Source organism: Ursus maritimus, unplaced genomic scaffold (genome assembly GCF_017311325.1).
Source record: "Ursus maritimus isolate PB19 unplaced genomic scaffold, ASM1731132v1 scaffold_23, whole genome shotgun sequence".
Classification (NCBI taxonomy): Eukaryota; Metazoa; Chordata; class Mammalia; order Carnivora; family Ursidae; genus Ursus; species Ursus maritimus.
In genome coordinates this window covers 29669070-29686688 of record NW_024424786.1, presented here as the reverse complement: position 1 = coordinate 29686688, position 17619 = coordinate 29669070, and the positions used below count along the sequence as shown (strand labels likewise).

General features: G+C 40.4%; 1 protein-coding gene across 7 annotated transcripts in view; it reads left to right on the top strand.

The window, feature by feature from the left end:
* Nucleotides 1-1979: 1979 nt before the first annotated feature.
* The window catches only part of PHF21A (PHD finger protein 21A), a 188738-nt gene continuing 173098 nt past the window's right edge, over nt 1980-17619 (top strand). For 3 of the 7 annotated variants that reach the window (XM_040639004.1, XM_040639010.1, XM_008701041.2), the window contains exon 1: nt 1981-2249. The gene's annotated coding sequence lies outside the window, so the exon portion shown is untranslated. Of the gene's footprint in view, nt 2250-3329; nt 3441-3483; nt 4438-5014; nt 5238-17619 lie in introns of those variants that run through there. The other 4 variants (XM_040639006.1, XM_040639005.1, XM_040639009.1 and 1 more) reach the window with 3 other exon arrangements.

Sequence of the window (17619 nt, the reverse complement as noted above, 5' to 3'; positions counted from 1 at the left end):
TTTATCTGCAAAAACTGGACTTCATGCCTATGGGAGTTGCATGGCTAATCAATGCCTGGAAAATGCGTAGTGGCAGATGCTACAAAAGTGCTGAGCCTTAAAAACAAAACCACCCCCACCCCCCATTTGTATTCAGTTGAGGTTGGGGTTTATTGTTATTTAACATTCGAAGGCCAACACTACGTTAAGTCCAGCATGCTGCACAGACCAGATAATATCGCTGTCCAGTAGGGATTTTTTTTCTTTAATCTAGGATTTTGGACTTTATTTTTCTTTATTGTGGTTGGGGGTTATTTGAGAATCTAGTAGTGTATCTATACAAAAACATTAAGCTTTAAGTTGCAAACTATCGATTTGAAAATCTAAATAAACCCCCTCCAAAAAAAAAAAAAAAAAAAAAAAGAGGCCCTCCCCTCCCCGCCAAGAAATCTCTCAAAACAAGAATTCCTCTGATGTTTTTTTTTTTTCCTCCCTGCAGTTCTCCATGTTACAGTCCTTGGAGGTAGAATAGGCATAAAATACTTTCACTAATAAAATATGACAAACCGCCGGATTATACGTGGCCGATTCCCAGTGATTGCCCTGCTACACAAAGCAGAAAAGTAAATGCCATCATCCCCCTTAGAACAAAAGAACTTAGGAATAAAAAACATGGAGAGGGGGGAGAAAGCAGCAATAAATAAAGGTGAGGGAAGGACCCCGTCCCCCGCCCCTCCCCAACGCGAGTGTGGGACTAAGTGTGGCTAATAAAGTGGTTCAAGGGTAGTTATTTGGAAAGGGGGCGGGGTGACGAGGGGAGGGAGCGGGCGAGCGGCGGCCGGGGATTGCATGTTGCATTCGACTTGAGGTTGCATCTTTCTCCTGTTGCCTGGACCACGCTCCCCCATTGCAGTGCTTCCCCATTGCTTCTCTCCGCTCCTGCCCTCGCGGCTTTTTTCCCCCCCTTAAAACTGCTGTTGCACTGGAGGGAGTTGGGGCCGCTCCGGATCCCCTTTGCAGCTCCTGCCGGCGGGAGGGGGGAGTTGGGCTCGGGCCGCGGAGTTGGGGGGGCCGCAGCGGGCTCCGGCCTCGCCTCGGCTGCAGCTACATGGGAGCCGAGCTGCGGCGCTGCACGGGCCCATCATTGCGGCGGCTCCGGAGTTTGGCCGCCGCCGCTCCGTGCTCAGCCCCATCACCGCCGCCGCCGCCGCCGCTGCACTGGAGTTTGGCTGCTGCTGCCCTACTTCACTCTAGTTTAGTTTCACTCACTTTACATCCGGGTTTTTTCCCTAGGCAATGGGGGCCGCAGCACACCCCGTTCCTTAGGCAAAGTGAAATAAATTCGCCGCACCGACACGTCAAGTAGTCCGCCCGCCCGAGCGCCGCCGCGGGCCCCCGCCGCCCCCCCCGCCGCCGCCCCGCCGCCCCCGGGGGGGCCCGTGCGGCCCCGGAGCCGCCGGCTGAGGCGAGGGGGCCCGGGCCGGCCGCCGTACAACTCCGCCCGGCGGCCCCCTCCCTCCCTGCCGTGCCCCTCTACCCCGGCGCCTCCTCTCCCCCCGCCCTCGTCCCCGCTTTCCCAGCCCCAGTCCCTCTCGCCCGGCTCTCGGGAGCGGCGGGGGCGCGCACGGCGGCGGCGGCGGCGGGCCGGCGGGGCCGCGCGGCGGGTTCCCGCGCGGGCGAGTGTGTCTGGGCCTGGGCGGAGGGATCCCCGGGCTGAGGCGGCGGAGGTGCTGCGGCCCGGGGCCGGGTGGTGAATGGGCTGGTGGTGCTCGCTGCTGCTGCTGAGAGGAGGAGGAGGAGGATGAAGAGTTGGGCTTGTTTGTCTCCCACAGTTTCTCTCCTGCTGCTCTGATTCCCCCCCACCCCTATTCCGGCCCGGGGCCTGTGTGTGTCTCTCCTGGAGGAGGAGGAGGATCCAGTTCCTCCCCCCACCCCCTCCTCCCCACCCCCCCTTGCCTGGGGAAGAGGAGGAAAGAAACAGCCCAGAGAGAGAGAGAGGGAGAGTGAGTGAGTGAGTGAGAGAGAGAGGGAGAGAAGAGGAGAGGAGAGGAGGAGGAGGAGGAGGGAGAAGGGAACAACCTACCATCTTAACACACTAATATCTAAAAAGTGCGAGAGGCCCAGAGCAGCAGCAGAAGCAGCAGCAGCAGCTCCAGCTTCTTCCCTCCCTCCCCATGAAGAAGAGTTCCCTCCTCCTCCTCCTCCTGCTTCTCCTGCTCAGAGTTCCTGCCTCCAGCTGCCAGGGGGGACAACCAGCCAGCAGCAGGAGGGTGCAGTATCCCAGCTTTTCCATTCTCTCTTCTCCTCACTCTCCTCTTTTTTTCTTGAGTAGCTCTATTTCCCCTCCCTCCCCCCTTCCCCCTCTCCCCCTCTCCCTGTCTCTCTGTCTTGTCTCTGGTGTTTGTCTCTGGGAGGAACTGGGGCTGCCTGCTTGGAGTTTGTTGTGGGGGGGAGGGAGGGGGAGGGGAGGGGTGTGTGGGAGGGAGGAGGGAAAGGGGGGTGTTCTCGTCAGGACCCCTCAGTCAACTTGAGATTTGAGCAATAACTTCCCCTTCGGGGCGCCCCCCTGCGTGCCCTTCCTATTCCTCCCCCCCTAAAAAAAAGACAATGGAAAAACCTTGTCTCCCCCTTCCTTCCCTCTGCCCTCCACCCCTCCCCAGGATAAATTGGAAGTAAGTTTATGAGCAGCCTCGGGAGCCTGGGCGCTGAGTGCAGGGCCGAAGCGGGTGACAGAGGCGGCGCGCCGGGGGTGGCGGGGAGGGGGCGTCACATTGTCCCGGCGGGGGGCAGCGGAGGGGGCCGCCGGCGGGGGCGGGGGGCGCGGAGCCTTGTCCGCCCCCTCGGCTGTCCCTCAGCCGGGGGATGGTCGCCTCGGCTCCTTCACCACCCTGCCCCCGGGATGCTGTCGGGGGGAAGTTTTTATTATGATTATTTAATTAATTAATTAATTTTTTTTTTTGAAAACCATCTTGTTTGGTGACTGAGGGATCTGGTTTAAAAAAAAAAAAAAGCTGCGGCTGCTGACGCTGCCGGGCCCGAGTGTGTGTGTGTGTGTGTGTGTGTGTGTGTTGGTGCATTTGTCTTGGGTGGCCGGAGCAGCGTTGGGGAAATTCCGCTTATTCTTCTTCTTCTGCAACTTGTTATTCCGGAGAGTCTGCCTGCACCCCTCACCCCGGGGCCGGCCCTCCCGCACTCGCCCCCGCCGCCCGCGGCCGCGGGGCGCCCCCGGGACCCCGCGCGGGCCGAGGCCGGCAGGCCGCTCCGAGAGGGGCCGCGGCCGCCCCTCCCCCGCCCGCGCCCCCGCCGGGGGGAGGGGCGCGCGGAGTGGGACTCTTTCCGTTTGGTCCAGCCCCGTCGTGCACGCAGTTCCCAACACTTCTCGTCATCCTCTCTTTGGTCTCTTTATTCTGCTGAGCGGTGCTGTTAGGATTTCTTTTTTTCCCCTGACCACGTTCGCGATGGTGGGTAGCAGCAAGGTGGCCCTGGTACGGGAGGGGTTGATATCGAGATTGGGCACCGGGGGAAGAATGTCTTGTTTCAACTTTGTCTGTGGCTTGCACCCCCGGAGAAGGCCACACGCCGGTTGTAGGGTGCAGATGTGCTGAGAGTGATTTCTAAGTAGTTGAGTTGTTGAGATGAGGGTACGACTGCTAATGGTAGGCAGGTTTTGTTTTCATTGGTGAATCTGGTGTCATCATATTCGGGGCATATGTTGAAATATTCTTTGTTTAGGTCTTGAAGTAGAGGATCTCACTCTGCACGTCCACATTGTGTTGTTTTTAAATGATGTCTGCAAGTGTGGCTTTCTAGAATTTCAAATGTGAGTTAAGGTCCGGGCGTGTGTGGGCCTTAGCATTGGCCTTGACAGTGAACTTTGTGGCTGTGTTTTGGATTTCAGAGATTTGCCCCATAGCTGGGGTGCGAGCTGTGCATTTTTTGTTAATAGTAGGTGTCAGGAATGTAGATGCTTAAGCTGGGGACATTAAAGGGAGAACATTCCTGTATTAATAATTGATAGCTGAATATTAGAATCAGATTAATTTGGGTTGATGAAAGTTTTTTTTTTTTTTTTCCCTCCCAAAAGCAGCTGTGCACTCTAGGAAGGAAGCCTGTACATAGGCACACTTTATAGGGGTTCTTTAGGGCAGGGAGCTGGAATATCTCCTTTTAGAGAGGGTACTCATTCACATCTCTAGCTTCATTGAGGGCCTGGTAAGGGGACTGAAATTGGGGCTAAGACATCTACGTGTACTTTTCAGTGTTTATGTTGTTTGTTTACATCTGGTGTTTATCACATTTGGGCACTAGAAGTAAATAGGTCAGTTTTTCTTTTGGTTTTTGAAGAGTAGCCCCCTCCCCCCCCCTTTTTTTAAGTTTCACGATTTACTTGGTTTCACAGCATTGTAGGAAACTGTTACTACATTTTTACTGGAAATACTGTTATTCATTTTGATTTTGGTAAGTTCCTTTCTATTCTTTTTTTCTATCTTCACTTGTATATGGAATCTACATGGTGGGCTTAAAACTGGCTTATTAGGGGCTATTTAAAACGTCTGAAAAATACATTTTAAAATATCAGGACATATTCGATGGCGGAGAGGAAATTTTTGTGTGCAGTTATACTCCTTTTATCAAAAAATTTCTGTACTTAAAACTGCTGTAGATGGACAACTGTTCTCAAAAGGAGCATAGTAATAGTGCAGAAAATTCTCAAAACACAAACTTCTGGCTAATATGTTAAAAATGTTCCAGGTGTTTTGCTTTATGTCAGACTTTTGCTTTTGTTAACGTAATGGTATTTGCAATATGACTAGCATTGCTTGGCTGGCCGTAATAAAGTCTTTTGCTTGAGTGCTTTTGAAGGCTTTTTAAGGTAGTTTTTAGATAATTTTGCAAGCTTTATTTAAGCATGTTGCACTTTGGACTCAGGCAGGTCTTATGGAACCAGAATAGTAATAGATTAAAAAGACTCCTACCTACGCCAGATTTTCTTTTTAAGAGGTGTAAGTGATGGACGGGGCCCTATTTCTTTTAGCTTTGAAGGGTCCATCCTTTTCCCCATTCAGTCATCTGGAAGGAGCGGCCTCAGAAATACTCTTCTTCTGCTTACATGAAGAACTCTAAATGCTATCCAGCAGGAGGTGCTACAGCAAGATAAAGCAAATCTCTCAATTTTGAGGGTCTTGCTACTTCTTACAGCTCTGTTAGCTTCAACTAAGCAACAGGATTAACGCCTTAAAGTTCCAGAAAGATTTTGAGTAAGTCCATTTAAAAGTCCATTAATCAATTACATTTGCTATTTGTAACTGAAATCTTTGATTGCTTTTTACCTGCTTATGATATTACACAAAATAGATTTGTTATTGTGGATAGCTTAAGAATGCCAAGCTTAGGTACAGAGTGCTGTTAGAATTATTTTACTTTGATGAGGAGTTAGTCTTGTATTGGTGAGTGGGGTGTTGAACACAAATGTGAAAAGATTATGTGCAGTGGCTATAAACAAAAGAAGTTGGTACAATGGGGCTTTAGGTTTTATGTCGTCCCTATAATATTAATACAGGTAGGATATAAAGATATGAGATTTTGTAAAGGGAGAAACTGTATGGAAAAAAAATTAATTTCTTGTGTTTTATTCCTTGCATCTGTGGACAGTGATCCTAATAGATAAATTCTTAGGCACTCAGCTTTATAAATAACGTATGGTTGATGTATTTGAGTTGGCCTCCAAAGACTGAGATTCTTGAACTGTAAGTAAAGTTATATCTGTGGGTATAGGTCATTGCTGATATGTCTGTTAGTAACACTTCACAATAACTGCATAAAGATGAAAGTAGTTTCATAGCATTTACGGCACATGCTCCTTTGAAACTCTATTAGTGTTAGGTGAATTGATTTATCCCTGGGAATATCATGCTACTTTGGTGGCTTGTAAAGTTTTGTATCAAAGTTTTAGAAACTTAGGAATGTGTAGAAAATTTGATGAAGCTGCTTTGAATTTTGTCGATTTTCTAGGCATAATACTGTACTTTTTTCTCAGTAAGATCAAATGAGATAATACATGTGAAAGTTCTTTGTAAATTGTCGGAAGCCATGCAGATGTTGAGATAGGTAACTAATTAATACATGGACAGAAATTTCTGTCTTTAAAATGTTAACGTTCTCCACATCATTTGGGAAATGAGCATTTTAAAAGTGTACCCCCAACACTTCATGAATTTTTTTTTAAATGCTGTTGTGGTTACCAAAAAGCTCTTTGTTACAGTTTTGAAGCTTTGTTTAAAAAATGCTGCAGAGGCAGTTTCTCATAATTCAAAAAAAAGATCACTTTTCTTTTTGTAGATCCTATGAAATGTGTAACCCCCATTAAAATTTTTCTTCATTTCTTCATTGATGTCATAGTAGTTGATTTTAGTGAATATTGAAGTTCCCAGATTCTTCTATAGACTCTCATTAACACACAGAGTAACAGATGTCACAGTTAAGATTTTGATTGTTTTGAGTGGTTCTTCTAACTTTCTGAAAAATTCTTACTAAGTAAAGCTTTCAAGCTTGTTTCAAAGTGAAAAAGATGCATATCTGTATGTATTAGTATTAGGTACATGTGTATATCATTTTGTTTTTCTCTTTTAGAGGGATGCATGAGGAAATGACTACTCAAATCTAGAGGAGTGCACTGAAATATTTTTGTGTAAAAATAACCCAAAAGTTTAAAACTCAAGCCTTGATTTGTGCCTTTTTTAATAGACTCTGCTTACAAATTTGGACTAAAATAAAATAAAATATAGATAATTGGGAGTCCCTGTGTTTATGAGCATATCAAAAGGTTTAGTTTTATATTTTAGAAGCTACTGCTCTTTATGAAATAGCCCCTTTAATTAGAAATTAAATATAGAAACTTATTTCTGTGTGAAGTGAGAAAAACATTTAACTGTTTAAATAAAAATGAAACCTCTCAGGGTAGTATTAACTTTTTCATACTACGGACACTGAATACTAAAGTTGGTTTTGGTTTTTTGTTTTTGTTTTTGTTTCTTTTTTGTTTTTTTTGAGGAAATACGGAAGTTAAGGTTGTGGTAAATGTACTTTTAAATTTTGTATTCTTGGTAATTTATTGCTGAAAGCTTTTGTATTTAATTGCTATTCAAAGGGAGAAAAGGAAGGGATTAAAGTTTTAGGTCTCTAACCTTTGACAGAATTCCTTTCTGTCTATATTCAGACCTGATTTCTTGAAATATGTTTGAATCTTCATGTTAATTTGTGCTGGGAAATATTCACGATTTTTGTTGACTTCTCAGGAACTTTTGTGCATGGGCTTTTTTGTAGGCCCTAAGTATTCTTTAGGAGCGCGGCAATATATTTTAATCACTTTAACTTTACCAGGTGTGTATTTTTGCTGCTTTGAGATTTTTTTTTTAAGGAGGTAATATGCTAACACTGCTTTAAATTTATTGTAGATAATTACTTTTTAAATAGCATATGTTTTCTTGTTTGTGTGTTTGTATGTACATGTGGCTGTGCTATTTTGCAGGCTTTCCTATAATTCTTGTGTATTGCATTTCTGGAGTTATCTTTTGTGAGAATGTTGAAGTGAACTTTTAAGGATAACTTTTCTATTACTTGTCTGTTAGTTCAGTGTTAAACTGGGGTGGTGGTGAACTCTTCCGCCACATTTAGAGATAATATGTGAGGTTCAGTCAACCTTTGGGTTTTCTACAGCAACTTTCTCACACTAGACACTTGTGTGGCAGTTTGGCTACCCTCCACTTCTCTCCCTCCAATACATTGTAAGGCCGCCCCTGTTTTAAAAAATTAAAAAAAAAAATAGTGTGCAGGTCTCTGTTGAGGAAAACTATTCTTATCTATATTTTGGAATCATTTATGGAAATATTTTCTGTTTTTTTAAATAGATAAAAAAGTGAACCGGTAATATGGAGATGGGAAGGGGGATGGGGCCTAACAGGTTGGTGATCTAGGCTTTATTTTGACTCTGTTTGTGGGCCTAGGGGACAAAAAAATAACTTAAACACAGAAGCCAAAAAGATGGGTTTTGTTTTATTGTTTTGGCTGCATTGAGGATACAAACTGTCAGTACTTGAGGAGAAGGAGCAGCAGAAAGGAATTGATTTTTTTTCTGCTGCAGATCCAAGTATTGTTAACCATGTGCATCTCTGAAGGAGCATACTTACAAATCAAACAGTAGTTGATTCTTTCACTCAATTAACAGTCAAACCCTAGACTGATTTTTTTAAGATTTTAAATAAGTACCAAAAACTTCAGAGTAATGACAATAATTTCCTGATAAAAGTGGGTGATAGTAACCATGGCAACTGCTATCTGGCCTTATGGCCAGTATGTTGTATTGATGAAGCTTCAGATCCTGTAGTAGCCTGTCACTTTTATGGTGAAATGTAGTAACATGTGTTGCAGGTGATTTTTAGCTGGATTGTGTTAAATCTGTGTGCCAGCTTATCTTTCCTTGTTAGGAATTTCTTGGACTGTATTCCACAGCATGTTTGTGAAGGTGCTGTTGCCTGAAAATAACCCACCACCTGTGTTAGGCCTCCTGATGCAGATTGCACTTAGTTCTTTCCCAGCCTCCTTCCTCAGTCTTGCAGAAAATAGGGGTGTGTGTAGAAACTGTATATACATAAATAACAGCTCAAAGTTATCTGTTTGGACATGTTATTGATAGTTTAAAAAAATCTTTTTTGTTTTTAGAAGAGGTCAGTGGATGAGAGAAATGGGTCTATGTTGGGAATATTTTTTTTCCTAAGTGTTCTTTCTGGAAACGTGTGTGTGCGGGTGCGTGTGTGTGTGTGTGTGTGTGTGTGAAATGAGGGGTTAGGAGCGGAGGGCATTGATATTGAGTAAGGACTTGACAAAAGAGAAACTTAAGTATTATTGTTGTGTGTGTGATGGTGTTATGTGGACCTATTACTATAAGAATATTTTTCCTAGTGGACATTATTAGAGTATGGGAAATGTTTTTGTATGAGAATTTTCTGCAAGAAAAATTATTCCTAAAATACAACTTGAAAGACTGTTTAGAGAAAACCTCATAAAACAATTAAAACTTTCTTGGGGGAGGGGAATAGAGAGCTTTGAAACTGATCCAACCAAACTTTTAAAGAAATGGCTTTAGAAATGATGTTTTAAAAAATAATTTTAAAATTGTATAAAATCTTTTTGCTTTTTAAGCATTTCTTTTATATGCTTATCCTGAATAAGGTTTTTCTAATGTGAAAATGTTGATGTAAACATTCATTGATACTTTTTCCGGTGTGTGCTAAAGAAACTGACAGAGCAGAGAGCAAACAAGTTAGATCTGAATTTCACTAGGCCCTGATAATGAGATCTAGTCAGATTGTGCTTAGATACTTCAGACTTTTCTTAAAACTTACTGTGATAGGGTGAAGTGGTTTTCTTACTACAAGTCCCAGGATGCATTTCGGGTTTTTGCTTAACTCCGGATTAGAGCGTTGCATGCTGGGACCTGTAGTTGATTTAAACAGCACAGAGAACCCTTCCCTCTTGTCTACTCCATTTTATACAAACAGCTTCCCAAGCCTCTAAGAACTTTCTGCTAAGTAAAATTTGATTGCTAATACTATGATTATCGTGGTGCTGGTATTCTAAAGTGAGTCTTCAAAAACACCCTAGTGTTTTAGTTTACCTTGGATTAGTTTTTTTTTTTTTTATCATCTAGATGCTTTAAGATTTACATGTAAAATAACTGATACATGTGTATGTGTGTTTGTGTTCATATATTTAAAACTTAGCAGTTGTAATTTTTTTTGTCTGTGCTGCTATAGATCACTTTATAATTATAGCATATTGCTAATATGGGCATTAGGAGCTTATTATTGTAGGGCTGGATGTATATGCTGTTCTCTTTTTTTTGAATGGGGCCAGTTATTCAGTGCCCGTATTTAAGTTTAGAGGTTATCAAAAAATTATTTTGTAATAATTGTCAACATTTGAATCTTAGTGTTTTTTAAATGGAAGACAGATTCCTGAAAATAAATGTGGTTTCAATGTAAATTTAATACTCATATAGATGTAATCTGAAAGGTAGAGGAAAAGGTAAGTTTTCTTTAATAATTTGTTCATATTTTCATTTGTAAAATTTAAATTTCTATTCTTTCTATTCTTTTCTTTAAAGTTCTGATACTTCATTAATGAATATCAGAATGTTGTTGCAGGGATTAGATGTTGAAATCTGTGAAAGTGCTTAGCACAGTGCCTGCCACATGATAAAAGCCTCAGTAAATGTGTAGAATTAGCAGCAGCAGCAGTAGTAGTGGTTCTTGTTATTAAATAAATAGCATGCTTCACATTTTTTCCTCTCTTTTTACATTATTATTTGATCAGAAGCCCAGCCTGTTCTGATAAGACCTTGAGATTTTTGGCCTATGGTAATGATGTGGCAGTTCCTTAGAATTTTTTGCTGTACCTAAGATGTCTTTGCACCTCGGTTTCTCCCTAAGTGATACATGCCTGAAGTTAGCTACCAGCCAGTCGCAGACTTTTTGACCAGGGTTCAGCTGTGCCTATTCAGTACTCTTTGCCACTGTACCACAGCCCTTGGTTGACTTTGGCGGGTTCAAAAGATAATGAAAATGTTTTCGTTCATAATGTTTGCACTGGTAAAATACCCAAACTAGTTGATTAATGAATATGAGATGCTGCAAAAATGTTCCTTCTGTCACAGTGTATGTAACCTTGGGAAAATTCTGTTGTGTTTAGAAGCACGAACCAATCTATCACCGTAGTTCACAGTGTTACAGGTTTGGTGTATTGGAGGCCAGTGAGCAGCCCCAGAAAGAAAATGTAGTTTCGGGTCCGTGGGTTGTACTTAAAATGTTAGGTTCAAAAAAATCATAAGTCTTTACATTATTTTTCTCTTTTAGGACACTCTAACTTCTTTTAGGCTCTTGAACTTGTAGGATATTTTTATCTGCATGGCTGGTCTCTTTTAGCTTTTTGAGAAGGGAAAGGGACATCTGGGAATATTGAAAAATGTAAGCATAAGTTGTGATGTATGTGCCTTAGTTTGAGGGTATACAGAATCATGATGTGTCTTTCTTACCTGCTTGGCCCGTATCTATTCCAGCTTTTTCCCTTGTGTAGAGTTCCTGGAATAATATTGCTGAGGGCTGCTGTGTTTATTTAAGAGAATTCTGCCTTTAGTAGTGATTATTTAAGTACTTGCTCACACAACAAACCAACCCACTGTATTAATACTAACCTTTTTTCTCTTATAAATATGAACTGAAATTTGTTAATATTTGTATATTAGACATTGAATAGATTCTTTAGCTGTGTCAGAAATTTGTGGGATCTGATCTGATAATGCTGCCACATTGTGAGTGGCTTTATTTATCTTCTCTTAACTTGACTTTTTAAGACCTAACATTAACATGAAATAAATTCAGTGGTTACAAAGAAGTTAAGTAAAAGGGCTAAGTATAAGGGGTAAAATCATCTCTAGTGTTAATTGGCCAATGTAGGAAAGATCAGATTTGGACGAGTGCTCCTTATCTACATTTTATAATTACGCACATGTGTAATTCTTGAAATACTAAAGTTGGAAATAAGGAGAGTAAAACTGGGCAGCTGTGTGTAATCCCTGTAGAGTCCTCTGATACACCTAAAGGATTGAAAGTATTGAGCACAGTTTTCTGTCTTTTTTTAATGAAATCTCCCAGGCCAATGGAAATGAAACAATTGTGATGGTGTCAGAGGACTTGGCCCTAAGACCAGTCCTGTCACTAGTGGTGTGCTCTTGGGAAATTCAACCTGCTGGGCTTTAGTTTTTGCAGTGGTAAGATGGGGATAATGGTAAAAGCCAGCTTCGCTATGCTGTTAAAAGGACTGGGTGAGATAATACCAATGAATGTACTTTATGACTAAAGTAGTATATATAAATTGAGTTTGTAATCACTAATAGATGCCTGAATTTTAAGATATTTGTCTATATTGTGTTAACAATGTTAATGTTTTTAAAAGTTTAAATATATGGGTTAGAGTCATATTTGGTGATCTGAATACCCCCTGCCCACGGTCAACAGACAAGTTCTTAACATGTTTATAGCATAGCTAGTGACAATATCCACTGATGCATATATGTGTGTGTATATAAAATATACATAAATATCATAAATGTACTGGTGTGTTGTAATACAAGCTTTCAATTATGGGCTTTTATGTTGAAAACTATTTTTATGTGTTAATATACAAACTTACACAAATCCATATATTTGTTCTTGAAGAAGTGGCATAGATATAAGAGTAAATATTTGGCAAGTTGTGAACAGTTCTTGTACATTGGGTTATGTTGTTTTAATAACAGTAATAATTTAACATTTACTGAGTGTATATTATATATAGTTCTAAGCTTTTTTACATATAGGATCTCATTTAATTGTAATCCTCACAGCAATATTATGAGGATTTACTATTATTTTCCTACCCCCATTTTATAGATGAGGAAATGAAGGCCTCCCTGGGATCACATAGGTGTAGCAAATGCTACAACCTGAATTCAAGCCCAGGTTTGATTGCAGAGCCTTTCAAGTGTCCATAACATTGTACTGAACTGTGTAATTCCTCTAGAAACCTAGAAAATGAATTACTAAAGAAGTTTTCAATTTACTGAAATGGCCACAGCTATGATGTATCATTTTGAGAATGTTTCATGTTGATTTTGGTTGGGTTAGATTGATTATTTTGGAGATAGTAAGCATTGGAATGGAATGGAAATGAAGGCATTTGGGATGGTGCCTGTCTTGTTCATCTTTGTATGCCAATTGCGAAGCATGGTGCCTAGCATGGAGTGGACTGATATCTATTTCTTAAGGTTGGAATTTGGGCACTTTAGCATTGTAGGTTATTTTATACATTTCCTTAGGGCAGATATTTTACATTTGCTGTTTTAATTAGCTCTTATGTAACTATCAACATCTTAGAGGGTTTTATGAGAAATGTCTTTTTTTTAAAGAAATATTATAAAGGCAGTGCATATGAATAATTCTAGCCATATAGATATGTACAAAGTAGAAAATGAAAGTCATCCCATTCTACTTTTAAATTTTCCTGTGCATTAAATATGTACTATATATATCCACTTCAAAAAATAAATAGAGTTATACCATAATACTGTCTTAAAGTTTACTTTTTTCAAGTGGCTATTTAAAAAACTTGTTTTTGAAAATAAGGCTCGGGTGGGAAGTGGAGTAAGGTTGGAAGGAGAGAGGTAAGATTTATACATTAAGATTATAAACTTATACTCTAGACTGGTTATTACTTATGGGGCAAAAAGCGTTTTAAGTTCTTTTTAGTTGTGCCTAATGCCTTAGAGATGGTTGTTGTTATTTTTAAAACTTAAAAAAATGATAACCAGTTTAAAGTGGCAACACCATTTTCTGTCCTGTGCAAGTAATTTAAGAGGCATCATTTCAGAATTAAGTTCTACTAGCTTATTCTGGTAGCTACTATTTATAAAGAGATCAATTATGGTTTCACATAACTTTTTTTAAACTGGTGGGTTCTCTTCTTGGTTGTTCAGAGGCATTCATTCAACATTTACAAATTAAAATAACATTTTAAAGCTGTGAAAATAATTGTAATATTTTAATTAATGAAAACTCAAACCAAGTACTGCTTAATCGATATACAGATAGATACTCTGCATAGGAATTAGTCCTGGTACTCACATCTTTATGTCAGTAGTGTTGGCTGACCTCACCCCCATCCCTATCCCTACTCACTCAACCACTACCAAATGCTATAATGATAACCCACTATTTTTTCAAGTGACCAAAAAAAAAAAAAAAAAAATTTGACTGCCATTTGTTTTTCTGGCTTTGTGTAAAATAAGACATCCTCAAGGCCTTGTAATCTACATTAAATATAATCTTTTGATTCTAGCTTTGAGAGTTTTATCTTGTTGCTAAGGTTATTAGTCATAATTCAGTTTTGTAATTTTTAGATTAAAAATTTTTATTTCATAAGTAATAAATTTTCATTGCAGAAGTTTTTTAGAAGAGTCTTCCTAGTCTTAGAATGCACTCCCTGTGTCTAAGGTGCCTTAATGTTTCTTTAGTGAAGTGCTGAAGCCTGGCCTTAAAATTCTGAGAATCGGATCTGACAGTGCATAGCAGTTTATTTGAACTACAGTATAGTCAGTTATTTATTTATTTGAGAGAGAGGGAGGGCACACAGGAGTGGGAGTGGGAGGGTAGGGAAGGCAGAGGGAGAGGGAAAGTGAGAATCCCAAGCAGGCTCCATGACCAGAGTAGAGCCCCATCTCACAACCCTGAGATCATGACCTGAGCTGAAATCAAGAGTCAGGTGCTTAACCGACTGAGCCACCCAGGCACCCCCAGTATAGTCAGTTTTAACATGCCAATTCAAGAGTTTTCTCATTGGTTCATATGTGCTTTTCATTTTGTGTGGCTCAGACCATGCCTTAAAAAGTATTTTAGTATTTCTCAAAATAGTATTACAAGTGTACAGAGGGCTGAGTTCAGGTCATGGATGGTCAAACTGAGGCAGAGACGAGAATTCAAGTAAGTGAATGGCAGAGCCTAATTTTCCTCTCTTATTCTACTTTTGGCCTCCTTAGCCTGTTGTCTCCAAACTTTAAAAAAATTACTGCTACCAGTAAATGTATATTTATGTAGTTTTCTGAATTAGTGTTTTATGTATGTTACAAAACATACAGGAAAGTTGGAATTTAAAAAAGGGTGATATTTAAAAATATAAGTTGTACTGTTTCCTTCCGCGGTCCCCTTCCTTCTCCGGGGTGGTGCACCCGCTTGGAGACGAGTGCTTTAGATAGGCCATTCTTGTACAGAAGAGGCAGCCATGGGGACACCTGGAGGACAGTTGGCACAAGGTGTGGGGCTTTTAAGTTGGAGTGATCTTTTGCAGCTTTTTAATTTTAAAGAAACAGCCTTTCTTTCTGTGAAAGGCTGAAAGATTGAGAGTAAAGGCCTTGAGAGAGGTGAGCTTAAAAGACAGAAATATAAGCCTTATTTGTTTTCTTCAGAGTTGACCAAAGGGAAAAGGCTGCCTACCCTGTCAGCTCTTACTCCCACTATAGAGATGGCAGTGCCTTTTTCTGTTGTTGTTAGGCAGTTTATAGAACGCAGGATAGCTTGGTAAGCGTCTTCTCTGTGCCTGATATGACGTAACATTGTGGAGTATGCAGCATGCATGTTAAGTACAAGTGGTTGTATTTGGCTTGTTGCTGCAGCATTTTTGAGGATGTCTTAAAAAGCAGTTCTCATTCGATAGAGTTGGATATGTGCAAATTATTGAAATCATCATTTCATGAAGACCAAACTTCGTAACTTGAATTATTCTATTTAGTATTTGTTTATTTCTCTCCCCTCCTTCTCCCCTACCCCCCCCNNNGTACTTCAGAGCAGAATTCTTTTTCTGAAAGGAACAGATGCTGTTAACTTATCAGGACCTGATACTAAAAAGCCTACAAAAATCTTTGTGCTCCTTATTTTCTTTATTTAATCTATATGCAAAGCATATTGTAATTATTGCTGTTAGAGGGTTTTAAACTGATGGTTCCCCACCCCTTTTGTGCACAGGGGAAATAGATTAGGAATGCCAAATGGACAACTTGGTATAAAGAAATAATGACCACTGAAATAAAACAGGAGTTCAAATAAAAAGCAAACCACATACAAATGTAGAATGAAAATATCTTTTAGTAAAATGTTAGCATGCTGTACTTGGAACAGATGCCACATTAATTCAAAAGAGAGCCCAGAAAATGTGGCAACTTTACGATGTCAATGGAGGGAGCTGCAATAGTTCCTTTTCTCATTGTGTCAAGTTCTCAGTACCTCCAGGTCCAGTCCTGTTCTTGTGTATTTATTTTTCTGTGTCTGTTACATGTTAGCATACAAATATTAAGTCCATGCTCATTATTTTTATTTATGTAATTAAATACATTGTCATACTAGTAGGTATTAGGGTGGAAAGCCCAGTAACTTGTAACGGTAATGGTTTTTGTTTTAAATATGTATATTAAAATATTCAGAATCTGAGGCAAAAATTGATTTTTCTCTCACCTCTCAAGGCACATTTATGATAATAAGGTAGTCTAAGAATTGAGACTTTCAAAGAGGCCTATGCTTTCTTTCTTTTTTTTTTTTTTTTTTTGAGGCCCATCCTTTTTTGAATGTAGAATTTGGACAAGTTACAAAACTATGAGAATTTTGCATTTTTTTCTCATTTAAATTTGTAGTTATCATTGGACATTTGTTATGATTTTTAAGTAGCTTAGATTCATTCATTCCTTTTGCGGTGTTCTTTATGGTGTTTGGGAAGAAGGAGAAAGGGTGTTGGAAGGGTACTACCATACACACTTGGCTACTTCCAGACTGACGTTCGTTTTATAGAGGGTTGCACTGGGACATCTCTGAATGGCCTGCTTCTTGCAGCGCATGGTTAGTGTGGAGAGAGATGGGCTGGGGGCTCTTAACCAGACTAAACAGTGTGCCACTTCCTGAGCAGTGCAGTGATCTGATCACCAGGGGCATATCCTTTGTGCCTGTAAAGAAGTCTGGCGTGCAGGCTTAGAAGAGTACTACTAGTTTTCTCTTAATTAGTCAAAGCACGAAGGCTCACAGTCCAGTAATTTTGTTGAAAAGGTTAAAAGTTTTGTTTTCTTGCAGTTCAGGTGAAGGGACGTTTTTAGCATGGCAGTAAAGAAAGCTCAGTGGTTGAGGATCAGCACTGGAGCTGGAGCCAGTTTGCATGGGCTCATATCGCGGCTTTGTCACGTATTAGCTCCGTGATAATGGTCAAATCACTGCACCTTCTGTGCCTCTGCCTCTGTTTCTTCATATGTAAAATATGAATAAATAGTTCCCATAGCCTGAGGTTGTTATGAGGAATTAATAAGTTAACATATAAACTGCAGTAAGTTCTTGACACATAGTACATGCTAAGTAAATGGTAACTATTGTTAGGTATTACTTAACCTTAATTCTCAATTCCTTTCTTCTCTCCTCAAGGCTTGAGACAAATGTTGCATAGTGGGAAAAGAGCCTGGGCTTTGTGGTCTGACCCTCGGGTTGGAATCTCTGTACAACCACTTAAAGTTGAGTATGTGACCTTGGACTAATTATTTAAGCTCCCTTCAGCAAAGATGTCTCTCATACATGCTGTATACCAAGCTCTGTGCTGTTCATTTGGACTTCAGTTTCTTCATCTGTGATGTAGGGTTGATAACACCAACCTTCTGGGATTGATGTGAAGATAAAATGAGGAAATCTTAAGACACTTGATAAGCAATAACTGCTGTTATCATTGTTACGGTTATAGTCCCACTGAAAGTTTATGGGGAAAGAGTAAATATGGAACAGCTTAGCTGGAAAAGAGGGTTTTTCCTTGAAATGTCATGGTGAGAAAGGTTATGGGTGGGAAAAGTCTATTTAATGAGTCCTTGTTTGTGAAAGTTCTGGGAGAAATAGAAAATATGTGGGAATATGTCAGTTTTAACAGACTTTAAAAAACATTATAGGGCACTTTTTAAAAACTCTTACTGGTAGAAGCCTTTTCTTGTACCAACATAGTGATGTGGTTTACAGTAGGTCACTTTTTTTTTTTTTT